Genomic DNA, 14,094 nt, shown 5'->3' on the forward strand with positions numbered 1-14,094 from the left:
ATTTAATCAAATTTACCTCCATTTGTATGCATGAAAATCATCATTCAACAGAAAACTTTCATCTTTTTTGTCAGTTATTAAAAAACCACGTTTATTTTTGCCAAAATTTAGAATATGTTTAAAATAACACAATCTTATAATAAATTATGTTGCTTTTGAAGTCTGTTATCTAATAAAAAGCATATTTTCCATTGGTTTAGGAGAATAGCATTTTACTGCCCACGAGGAGAAAAAACTCAGTCATAATAGAGCATTTTTTCCAAAACCAAATCACATTAGTGCTTCTCAAAAAGTATTCCTTTATCAAAGTGAAAATTAGCTCAATATATTTGGTTTAACTTGTTTTAAAACGTCTTTGAAACCTGTGTTATTTCAAACATTTTTCTAGGATAATGTCTACAGAGGACGATAACTCATTTGGGACAGTTCATTTACTGTCAAATATTGCCTTGAAATTTTCTTCATCTGTGGCATTGTAGAAAAGACTGTCCCTCAGCTTATCTTAAACTGCTCTGAAGGACAAAACACCCTGCTTTGTGAGATTTAAATTCATGCCTTTTTATTGCTTCTCTTTGCTCTGTTCGCCTCACTCCAACCAGAAAATTTAAGATGAGGCAGCTTGTAGAAAAAAGGCTAGCAGACTATAAGCATCAAGGAAGAAAAAAAAAAAATCTAGTGAACATATGAAATAGCATTTTATAGACGTTCTAATTCAGGAATCGCGCTCTATTCTTGAAATTTATCCAACTGGCTAAGATTTCCCTTTATGAGTCTAAACCCTGACATCTAGACCACGGGTAAGCATATAATTGTAGGATCTTCCGATTTCAGTAGAGGAAGGAAACTGCTCAGCCAGATGGACGTCAATTGCGCCGGAATTGTTGCTGAAAAGCTACTCAGCTCCAGCGGGAAGGAAAATGTGCTGTTGCTAAGCTACTGATAGGCTTTGCCCTTCCTCTCCTTAATGGGCAGTCACTGGGTCAAGGCACAAAGATGACGTTAAAGCTGACCGTTCCCTGTTGATTTAATGGTGACATAGGAAGTGGCTAAGTGTTTCCTTTAGATCAGCTATTACCCCTTGCTATTCTCTAACCTTCACTTCTGGGGTGAAGGGTGGGAACACAGATACTCCTTAGTGTGATGGGAGCCTGGAGATGGAACGCATGGAAGATTTGGTAATGGTAAAATTAGCAAATACAATACCTTTAGATATTAAAACTAGAAAAAGAATGCGTTTTAAAGTATTTAAAAGAACCTGTAGTAAAAAATACTGGGGGCAGAAGAGTCTATACCAAATACACTGATGTTTATCGCTTTTACTTGTCCATGTAATTTTTCCTAATGGTAAAAGATTGGGCAGACTTATCCTTGGGCTTTTGTTCAAATTTAACATGCCACCTCCCCCTGGGAATAACAAAGTCATCCTCAGAAATTAACAGACACAGCCTCAAGGCCTGGAATATGCAGCCTCCTGTAGTTAATTTCAATGTGTGTGATTTTTATTGGTTGTCTCTGGCCCACTCACACACGGCAACACATCTTAGTGCTTAAGTTCTGGAAGCCACTTTTTTCAAAGTTCTACACTTTGCCCTTACAATTATTAGCCCTGTTGTACCCTCATATTTTTAATAAGTTCTTGATGACTTAAAAGATTCTGGTTGGAGAAAGATTTAAGATGCCCCCTTTGCAGCTGGAAGCTTCCTGGTGACTCAGACAGTAAAGAATCTGCGTGCAATGCAGGAGACCCAAGTTCATTCCCTGGCTTGAAGAAAAGCTGTATTCCACCAAGAAGAGGAAGTGAGAAGGCACACCACACTTTAGCCTCCTGTTTAATTCTCTCACTTTTGAGTGCCACGGATAGATAATTGGGAAAATTGCCTGGAGAAGGTAATGGCACCCCAGTCCAGTATTCTTGCTGGGAAAATACCATGGACAGAGGAGCATGGTGGGTTACAGTCCCTGTGTTCACAAAGAGTCAGACACAACTGAGCAATCAACACTCTCTTCTTCTTCTTTTCAGCTGAGTAGGAAAGAGAGAAGTATCTTCAATCTTGGGGTTCCTACTATGTGTGAATATTGTGTTAAAAGCTGGGCCTACAGGAGAGGACAAAGGAAATGTGTAATGGCTACTATCGTGTTTATAGTCATGCACAGTCTGAATCTGGACTCATACTGATGTTATCATTGGGATGACATTTAATAAAATTTGGGGAAAGTTTATTTTTAAGGTGTTAGATGTATTGAATGCTGGGATGGGAACAGTGCTTTACTTTTTTATCCTGTGAGAGAGTTGTCCACTGATAGTTACTATTAAAAATTGTACTGGTGAAGGCATTGTCTTCATGCAGTAGCTTTCTTGCAGCTGTTTAGGAAGTTACTGAAAAGATCATTATAAAACCACTAGCTATAAGACAAATATCTTTGTAAATTCCTAAAGAATTGGTGACAAGACAAGACATTTATTAAGGGCCAGACTTAGTGCAGATGAAGTTGTACTATTTTCACAGTTGTATAAGTCTCAATGAGTCATCTGGATCTTAATGTATTGGGTTTCCCAGACTTTGCATTGTGTAGTTATTAAAGTTTGTGAAGATGACTGGTGTAGTTCTGACCTAAAACAAATAGAAGGGAAGAAAACTAATACAATTATGTAAAGTTTAAAAATAAAATAAAATTTAAAAAAAATAATAAATAAATAAAGACTATGTGCCAAAAATGTAAAGATCATGCCAGAAATGGCAAGAAGCACATAACCACCATAGGTGAATATGAGAGTTGTAGAGTGCTTCGTTTAATATAAAGACTAGGAAAAGCCCAAATTATAAAAGATATAAATAAACCCTGGCTGAAAAGAGAAAAAAAAAAAAAAAAAGAAAAAGAAAGCCATTGAGTCCTAACACACACACACACGCACATATCCCCCACACTTCACACTCCGAGAGGGAAGAATGGGAAAGGGAAAGGAACAATGGGTTACTTCCTGTATCAGTATGAGTCAAAAGCAGATAGTTTGGTTGGCACCAAGTAATGCTGATTTTTAAATGTCTCCTGATTCAGTCATTGTAGCACTCTGGAGGTATTTTGGGTGCATATATGGGTAAGACAGGAACAACTTTACTGATAAATTAGTGGTGCCAGCTTTTTGCCCATTTGTTTTTCCTCTAGGAAAACTGCATGTAGTTACCTCTGGTTATACAAATCCCAACCATTCCCCACTCTTATAATGCATACAGTGAATACTATATATATGTTCACTGTATATGTTTATGTGTATACACAAACACACATTCTCATACATATACACAAACACACACAGGGAGATAGTTTAGTCATTGCTAACAGTGGTTGATTTGTTCTTTGTCTTATACTCTAATAATTGAGTTTGACAATGACTAACAAATAATAATTGTGTAAGGGCTTCCCTCTTGGCTCAGATGGTAAAGAATTTGCCTGCAATGCAGGACCCAGGTTTGATCCCTGGATTGGGAAAATCCCCTGGAGAAGGGAACAGCAGCCCACTCCAGTATTCTTGCCTGGAGAATTCCATGGACAGAGAAGCCTGGCAGACTACAGTCCATGGCTTCACAACGAGTTGGACTCAACTGAGTGACTAATACACAACAATAAAAAATCAAATGTTGTTAAGTGTTCTGAAGAAATACAAAGCAGGGCAAATACAGAGAGTGATGGGTGTATACATTAGTTAGATGGCCAGGAAATTAGTCTTTGAGAAAGTGACATTTGGAGAGAAAGCTGAATGAATGAAATGGAAGCTGCCATTTGAAGGGCTCAGGTAAAATGATAACAGAGAAAGAACTCCTCAAGAAAGAGAGAAATGCATCTAGAATACAATAAGCAGAGGAGATAGTAGCTAGGAATGAGATCAGATCAGTAGCTAGCGGTTAGATGATGGAGACCCTTTTATGCAAGTTTTCCATTTTCTTCCTAACATTATGGGAGACCAATTAAGAGTAATATCCCTAGAAGTGAAGCAATCTGATTTGCATTTTAGGAGAATGCTGGTTACCACATAAATAGTTCTAGAGGGACAAGAAATGAAGCAGCAAGCCCAGTTAGAATGCTGTTTCAGCTGCTGAGATGAGAGATGGTCTTAGTTTAGACTGGGATAATAATAGTGGAAACAGATAAAAGTGGTTGCACTATGGACTTACCTTCAAGATGGAGATTGCAGGTGTTTTCATGGAGTTTGTGCAAAGAGTACAAAAAGAGGCTCAGGCTCCTTTAGCTGTCCAGGTGGCAGAAGAGGGGACTTGGAAACAGCTTGTATTTCAGATTCCAAGTTGCTGGCCATGAATAACCAATCCAACCCCAATTCTAATTGACATCACCATGAAATGCTGGACCTCATTCTGGTTGAGTGGCTGCCTAGAACGAATGAGCAGTCCCTCATGACAGAAGGGGTGTGTAATTCATCATTGAAAAAAGGTTATAAAGAATTTGTGGCATAGCCACAAAGGAGACATGGCAGAAACAGCCACCAATAGCTAATTGTCTTTTTTCCAGTATAAATATATTATTTATTGTTAACTTGGTCCTTGACCACACAGAAGAGAGCCCAAAATTCCCTGAGTTCCCTTGGAACTAAGTTATTGGCAGTTGAATGTGAGCAGATTTGATATGTGCAATTTTAGTACCATATCCTTCAAGGGAAGGGACTTTGTTCTTTGTTTCATATTTTGTTCTTTCTGTTCCTAGAGATGTTAACATGAATAAAAGTAATCTTAGATTATGTGGCAAGAACATCATTTTAAGATTAAACAAACATACAGAAAAGAATTCATCTAAGAGGAATATATGTATATCTTCAGCAAAGGCAGCAGGTATGGCCCACAACTGCTATATTTCTGAGTTTCAGCAGAAAATTTGATTTTATTTCTGTGATTCACACACACACACACACATACACACAAAGAAAAACAAGGCTCTTGAATAGACTTAGCAGGCATTCCACTTGTTTTGTCTGTAATAGAGTAAGTCACTAGAACTGATCCTTTAGAATGAACAAATATCCCTGAAGTTCTTAGATTTGAGGTTGGGGGGGAAATTATTATGTTTCTTGAGAATAGCAGGGTGGAAGTTCTAAACTTTTATATTAAACATTGGAAACTGTTACTTTACTATGTATCCAAAGTTAGTACAACAAGACTCAACAATATGTTTTCTACTGGGGCTTCCCTGGTGGCTCAGATGGTAAAGAATCCACGTGCAATGTGAGAGAACTGGGTTCAATCCCTGGGTTGGGAAGATCCCTTGGAGAAGGCAACAGATACCACTCAAGTATTCTTGCCTGCAGAATTCCATGGACAGAGGAGCCTGGCGGGCTGTAGCCCATAGGGTTGAAAAAAGTCAGACATGACTGAACGATTTTCACTTTCATTTCACTTTCATTTTGACTTTGCAGCTATGATTTTGAGCTTGAGTTACAGTTGAGATTTAGGTTATGAAAAGAGCCAGTCAACATTAGATTCTTGACTGATTAAAAAGAAGAAACTATTTCAAAGTATTCATTGTTCTTGTGGAGGACAGTTGACAAAATCAGCAAAGTGAAAGGAAGTTAAAGTCACTCATTCATGTCTGATTCTTTTTTTTTTTTTCTTCACTTGTACGTGAAATCTTTTTAAAATATTGAACTCGAGAGGGTGGCGGGCAGCTCCACCTCCTTACGGAATGTGAATTGATGCAAGGTGACATGAGATTGAAACTGAGCTCTTTCTAAATTAGTTCTTGTCGAAGAAAGGCTGGGTCTCGAGCTTCAGCTGTGGCGCTAAGAAGATCTCAACCCTGCGAACCAGGAGCACCAGCAGAGCTCTCGGAACCTCTGTGGCCCGACTCCACCCTCTTGCAACCCTGTGGACTGTAGCCCGTCAGGCTCCTCTGTCCATGGAATTCTCCAGGCAAGAATACTGGAGTGGCTTGCCATTCCCTTTTCCATGGGATCCTCCCAACCTGGGATCAAACCAGAGTCTCCTGCATTGCAGGCAGATTCTTTATTGTCTGAGTCACCAGGAAGACCCAAAGAAAATTGGAGGAAAAATTTCAATAGGACTATAGACAGTATAAGTCAGGAATATCCTTAAGGGAGTTCTTATCACCAAATGGAATATAAATAAGTAGACACAGCACAGGTTTTTTAGGAGGGTCATTTAGCAGGAAAACATAAGAGGAGAGCAATACTTACAGAGGGATACTTTACACAAAAGGGTTGGAAGTTGGATATGCTCTATGCAAACACCATTTATAATGACACAGTGATAGCTAGACTAGGTAAAAGCAAAAAAAACCCAAAAACTTACCTAACATATTTATGTGATCAGTTCTAATTCATTAACTGACCTTAGCTTATAAGAAGCTATTGCTATTGGAAGACAGTGGGTAGGATGGGCAGTAAGTTTCATTTTTCCTTTACTCTCATCACATATAGATATTCTCTCTAAAGGCAATAAAGGTTTATTTATATCACTCTTAAGTGACATATTGGGCATATTCATTTAAAATTAATGAATTAGATTCTTTTGTTGAGTTTAAACATTAAGATATGTTTCTAAGGGTCTCATTGGAAGACAGAAAAGAAAAATTTAGAGTTGTAGTATTTCTGTATTTAATTTTCATTTCAGAAGATAAAGATAGAATTCAGATTCTAGTTAGAGGAGCCTTTTTCCCTTAAGCATTTCAGCCTCAATTCATTTACTGTATTTGAATCATTACAATAAAAATTACAAAATCTATATTTGCATCATAATTTAAATTAAAAAAAAATCTGCTTCTGCTACTCAATCACAAAATTACTAATTTACCAGTTTAGTAATTGTGCAAGTACGCACACTAAATATTTACTATATTTAGAAAATTATGACAAGAACTTTCTTCTTGTCCAACTCTTTGCTACCCCATGGACTATATAGTCCATGGAATTCTCCAGGCCAGAATACTGGAGTGGATTCAGTTCAGTTCAGTTGCTCAGTCATGTCTGATTATTTGTGACCCCATGGACTGCAGCACACCAGGCCTTCCTGTACATCACCAACTGCTGGAGTTTACTCAAACTCATGTCCATTGAGTTGGTGATGCCATCCAACCATCTCATCCTCTGTTATCCCATTCTCCTCCCACCTAGCCTTCCCTTCTCCAGGGGATCTTCCCAACCCAGGGATCAAACCCAGGTCTCCTGCATTGAGGGCAGATTCTTTACTGAGCCACAAGGGAAGACCAAGAATAATGGAGTGGGTAGACTATCCATTTTCCAGAGGATCTTCCCAACCCAGGAATCAAACTGGGGTCTCCTGCATTGCAGCCATATTCTTTACCAACTGAGCTATCAGGGAAGCCCATGATAAGAACTTTAATTAATGATATAACTTAATTCTTAAAATCATTCTATGAAGTAAATTATATCACTAGTCCAGCATGCACATGGCAAAATTAGAGCTGACATTTACCCAAATCAATAAAAATAATTCTGCCTTTAGTTTTAAATTTTAACAAAAGCCTTATGCCTTCCAAACCAAGCAAGAGACATGTAACTTGCAAACAATTTCAATTGCTTTGCTGCTGCTAAGTTGCATCAGTCGTGTCTGACTCTGTGCGACTCCATAGACGGCAGCCCACCGGGCTCCCCCGTCCCTGGGATTATCCAGGCAAGAACACTGGAGTGGGTTGCCATTTCCTTCTCCAATGCATCAAAGTGAAAAGTGAAAGTGAAGTTGTTCAGTTGTGTCCAGCTCTTCGCAATCCCAGGGACTGTAGCCTTCCAGGGTCCTCCGTCCATGGGATTTTCCAGGCAAGAGTACCAGAGTGGGTTGCCATTGCCTTCTCTTCAATTGCTTTAAACATGTTTAAAAATCATACTTAAAATTATGAATAAAGACAACTTGCAAGTTCTATAGCTCATTATTAGAACTACAAAAATTTGAATACTTCATTTATTCAGCTTTACTTTGGAGTCATTTAAAATAATAATTTGCATATTTGAAATTATGAAATGTTAACAAATGTAGAACCTATGTTACTTTACTTTTACTAATGGCTACCTTTGCTATAAGAGTAACTGTTTATTCTAATGCAAATTTGAAGCCTAAAAGTGGAAATTTTCCTCAATGGATTCTAGTTAAAGAGGAAGTCATCAAAAGAAAAAAAGAGAAAGAGACAAGAAATAATTGCACTATTCAAAAATCTCTACATTAATAGAATATTGTCATTTATTCAACTAATGTCTTTTTCAAAAAACCATTATTGAGCACTTCCTGAGCACTTGTTTCAGTGTTAGATCTTAAGTGTTTAGAATGATGGTTTATAAATTCTTATAAATGATGTAAGAAGAAATATGGCCCTCAAGGGAGTATTGATACAATGTAGTAAACAGATTTAAATAATATTAGTCTAGAGAACCTAGGAAATTCCCCAAACATGCCCTGATAACCATAACTTCCTTCTCTACTTCCCTGAAATCTTAAGGATGTACATTTATAGGAACATTAGCAAGTAATACCGTGCTAAATGTCACAAAAAGTATCCTGGCTAAAACAACACTAATAACCATATAGCAGCACATGACTTAATCCTAAGACTCTAGTAGTGCCTCTTTCCTCCTTGTTCATAGTCGCAATGCTACCATTTGCAATCTCCCGTGAATGGAGTAGGACGTTTGGAAAGTGAGATAAAGGAAGATGACTTTCTTGGGAGGGAGATGCTGGCTTGTCTGGAATGGACAAAGACCACACATCCATGTCCTGGAATCTGAACAACCTTATAAGAATCTCTACTCTAGAGAAAGAGGGACTGAGAAAGGGGAGGAAAGGGGAGAAGGAAAGTCCCCTGACTGAGGGTGTTTTTGCTAACACTCCTTGAGAGCCAACCTAACATATCTAGGCTGGAAGGGAGAGTGGATAGTGGATGTTGGAAGTGATAGAAAAGAAGTGATATATGCATCAAGTTTGGGGTAAAAATAAGCTTTGATGAAGCATTTGAGAGTTGGGAGTGAGAAAGTGGCAGGCAGAAAGGGACTTGATTTTCCATGATTTTATCACAAAAGGCAAAGTATGTATACTTAAAGCAGGAGAGGTAAGCAGGAGACAGACCATCAACAACTTTATGTTGCAGGTGGAGTTTTATGTGTCTGATAGTTTTGCAGATACTGAAAGAATTTAAGAATGTAAGGGTGTGTGTGCTCAGTCGCATCCCACACTTTGTGACCCATGGACTGTAGCTCACCAGGCTCCTCTGTCCATGGCATTTTCCAGGTGAGAATACTAGATATGGTTGTCATTTCCTCCTCTAGCAGATCTTCCTGACCCAGGGATCATACCTCCATCTTTTGTGTCTCCTGCATTGGCAGGCAGATTCTTTACCACTCTGAGCCACCCATGAGTCAAATTACTTTTATTACATTACATCTTATATCTACGTATGTATTGACTACAGAAACACTTTCAATATGAAATTACTTGATTTTTTTCAAGAAACAGTGAATTTATTAAAGGAAGATATTTATGGAATTATTTCTTAAATACACTTCAGTTTGTAATAATTGAAGAGAAATTCTTTAAAATTTTTAGTAATTACAATAAATATCATTTTCACCTTAATTTTTCACCTATCCAGCATGATGATAAAGTTTATATACATTACAAATTCCAAGTGAATTTGGGTCTTTCAAAGTTCCAGTTAAAGAAAATAATATCACCATTGAAAATATTCAAACTAAATTTTTCTCTTCTTTCCTTTCTTTCTTCCATCATTTTCCTTTCCATCCACCCATTTTTCAAGCAGTATTTCTGAGTATTTATGTCAGATTGAGAAGCTCTTGTAAAAAGAGAAGTCTTGGACATAGAAGCAACCTAGATGCCCATCAGCAGATGAATGGATAAGAAAGCTGTGGTACATATACACAATGGAGTATTACTCAACCATTAAAAAGAATACATTTGAATCAGTTCTAATGAGGTGGATGAAACTGGAGCCTATTATACAGAGTGAAGTAAGCCAGAAAGAAAAACACGAATACAGTATACTAACGCATATATATGGAATTTAGAAAGATGGTAACAATAACCCTGTGTACAAGACAGCAAAAGAAACACTGATGTATAGAACAGTCTTATGGACTCTGTGGGAGAGGGAGATGGTGGGAGGATTTGGGAGAATGGCATTGAAACATGTATAATATCATGTATGAAATGAGTCGCCAGTCCAGGTTCGATGCATGATACTGGATGCTTGGGACTGGTGCACTGGGACGACCCAGAGGGATGGTATGGGGAGGGAGGAGGGAGGAGGGTTCAGGATGGGGAACACATGTATACCTGTGGCAGATTCATTTTGATATTTGGCAAAACTAATACATTATTGTAAAGTTTAAAAATAAAATTAAATTAAAAAAAAAAGAGAAGTCTTTAGTCTCACAGAATTTACAGAACTATACAAAGTCCAGAAAAAAGTGTTAGTCACTCGATTGTGTCTGACTCTTTGTGACCCATGGACTATGGAATTCTCCAGGCAAGTATACTGGAGTGAGTAGCCATTCCCTTCTCCAGGGGATCTTCCCAACCAAGGCATTGAACCTGGGTCTCCTGCACTGCAGGCAGATTCTTTTCTATCTGAGCCACCAGGGAAGCTCAGAGGCTCCAGGAAATGAGGAATTAAATGAATAAACACAATAAGTGTGGAATGTAATGAGAACTATGAAGGCAATAAAAGAGAGTGATAAGATAGCAGATGACTAGGAGAAGAAGGATACTGTGGAAACTTGGGCTATATAAGCTTCCATACTAGATTTTATTTAAATTGAGACATAAAGAATGTAAAGGAAGTAATCATAAAAACTGCCAGTTGGAAGAAATAGCACTTGCAAAACTCCAGGGGCAGAAATTCTGGTATGTTAGAGTATCTCAGGAAAATCAACATAACTGAGATGAGTGATCAAAGGAGCATGGTAAAAAGTTAATTTACAAACATGGATGATGACCCTATCTTGCCAGGCTTTGAGACCAGGCTAAGGAGTTTGGGATTTGTTCAAAATTTGATTTGAAATCATTACAAAGTTTCAAACTTTGGAATTATCTGATCTGAATCAAAATTTTCAAATAATATTTCACATGCACTGCTGACCCATAGATTTGTAAAAGGGTAAGAGTCAAATCATGCAAGTTATCAAGATCCTAAAGTGATTCAAGTTAAACATATTGTTTTCTAAGACTAGAAGCTAACTGAGAAAGTGATGAGAATTGCAAACGTTTGAGATATTTTAAAGGTCATTCAAATAAGATATGCTAAGGGATCAGATGCATGGAGTTAAGGAAAGGTTGAATATAATTTTATGGCTTAAATAATTCAGTGAATAGCATAATTCTTCATTGAAATGGAAATGAGCAAGGATCAGCAGATTCAGGAAGGGAAAAGAAGAATTATCTTTTAAACATGTTATGATTAAAATGTCAAATAGACGTATAAGTGCACTTCTAAATATACAGATGGATATATAAGTTTTGTGGTTGTTAAATGAAAAATAGAAATCTGGGAAACCTTAAAACCATGAAGCCAAAACTCCAATAATTTGGCCACCTGATGTGAAGAGGCTCTGGAAAAGACTCTGATACTGGAAAAGATTGAAGACAATTTGAGAAGGGGGTGATAGAGAATGAGATGGTTAGATAGCATCACCGACTCAATGGGTATGAATTTGAGCAAACTATGGGATATAGTGAAAGACAAGGAAGCCTGGAGGGCTGCAGTCCATGGGACCGCAAAGAGTTGGACACGACTTAGTGATTGAACAATAACAAAAGCCATGAAATTACCTGTGGAGAGCTTTTAGCTGGAGAATAAAAGTAGCACAGCTCTGTGCTAAGGCACTTCATCTTTTGAGGTTCAGAAGAAGGAAATCTCACAAAGGAGAGCCAGGAAGTTGAGACATTTTGGAAATCAAATGTAAAAAGTTTTCAAGAAGGAAGTGATGAATGTTTTGAAATACTGTTGAGAAATGGAATGAAATGAGAATTAAGAGCTTTTTGGAAGAATGGAAGTTTTTGTCAACACTTTCAGTAGCATAGTGGGATTGAAAGTCTTATTGAGAACTCTAAAGAAAATGATGCTGTGTGCTCAGTCACTCAGTCATGTCAGACTCTTTGCACCCCTTGGACTGTAGCCCGCCAGGCTCCTCTGTCCTTGGGATTCTCCAGGCAAGAACACCAGCGTGGGTTGCCATTTCCTTCTCCAGGGGATATTCCTGACCCAGGAATCAAACTGGGGTCTCCTGCATCACAGGCAGATTCTTTACTGACTGAGCTATGAGGAAAATATTTCAAATATTGCTAATTTCTTTTGAAGATTTTTACTACTAAGATAAGCGGGAGAATGGGGTAGTAGAGGTGTATATATTTGCTGTTGTTTGAGATGGTTGCATTTTTTTGCCTGTTATTTTTATTTTTAATATGGGAGAAATTAAGGACTGTGTGCTATTAGAAATCATGCAATATAAAGAAAGACTTGATGAAGGAAGAGAAGATGATCACTGTAGGTGTAAAATTCTTGAACAGTTGATAAGTTATGAGATGCAAGGAAACAAGAGAGTAGTTGGCCTGAGATTAGGACATCAAATTTATTCTATTTTAAAAAGAGGAAAGGCAATGAATGCCAGAATAAAAATACATAGGTAATCAAAGTTGGCAATCTAATTTTCAAAATTATGGACACAGAAAGAGTCTGCTCCACAGAAAGAATAAAGCAGAGACTGAGAAAAAGAGAGATGGAAAGAGAGACATTTTGAATTCCCCGCTGCCTCTATTCCCTATTCTAGTTTGTTCCTGAGCCCTAGCCACATTCTGAGCCCTAGGTGGTACCCCATGTTTTATGCCATGTTCCCTTTTGTGAATATGACATAAGCTCTAGGGACTGTCTGTTACTTACAACCAAAAACATGGTAACTAATACAAACAGGAACTGTATTTTTCATTATGAGAGATTGACTATTGGGAAATTCTAAGCTCCTCACCCCTCTATGAGACCCCTGACAGGGTTCTAACTTACCGTGCAAGGGGGGTATCTCATAATTTTATGTCTAGATTTCCTTTTTTAGAGGGATTACTTGACAATATTTCCTATAACTTGTTTCAACATTGATTTTCATTATTGTACTAACATTAAAATTATGTGTGTTGTTGTTGTCCACAAGCCAATTTCCTTAAAGCCATTATTTTATTTCATTTGATTTGCTTCCATTTTTCAGAAGTGCAGATTGACCTAGTTATAGAAATATGACTAGCAAGAGCAATGGCAATACAGCAGGCCTATAGTTCTTAAACTGTTCAGTGATCCTAAAAATTTCCTTTCATTTCTAATCACACCAGTGACATTTTCTTGGCCTTGAATCTATGAGAACTGGGTAGAATTTGGGTAACTGTAATGTCAGCACAATGTATTTTTGTAAAACACTAAGTTCCCTGAAATCCTTCCACTTGAGAGTAAAGAGACTCTGTTTAGTACGAGCAATGCAAAGTGAGTAAGTGTCGAGTAAGCTTGTGATACACACTCTAAAATAAATGGATTTTCCCCCCGTATGCACAGAGGGAAGAACAGTAAAATCAGGTAATGTGATTTCTAGCTCATTTACTAATGAAAACCCTCCTTTGAGTCAACTTGCTCTTGTGTATTGGCCCTTGCTTTGTGTTCCTGGCCAGTTTTCATTGAAATAGGGACACTGTTTATTTTTTCCATGTATTTTCATCCCCAGGGAACTGTCTCCAATTCAACTATCTGGCAATTCAACTAACTTTAGTGCTAGAATGCTGATAACAAAGGAAATCTCAACTCGTATCTGAACCCTAAATATGAACCCTTTAGGTCAGCACTGCTGACTATTTTTGGCAAGTAATTTGTTACATCTGCCTGAAAAAATGATAGATGTGGAAAGTAAGAGAAACAAGAGGTCATGCGTAGCAAGTTAAGAAAAATATGTTTATTTTTTCCCTTCTCCTAACAGGTCTCAGGGAATTATCAGAAGTCTTTGGGAAGGAGACTATAGGATAAGATTCAATCTAGGGCCACAGGATAAGATTCAACCTAAGGTGACCTTTGTGAGTG

This window comes from Bubalus bubalis, chromosome 1 (assembly GCF_019923935.1).
Source record: "Bubalus bubalis isolate 160015118507 breed Murrah chromosome 1, NDDB_SH_1, whole genome shotgun sequence".
NCBI classification, from domain to species: Eukaryota; Metazoa; Chordata; class Mammalia; order Artiodactyla; family Bovidae; genus Bubalus; species Bubalus bubalis.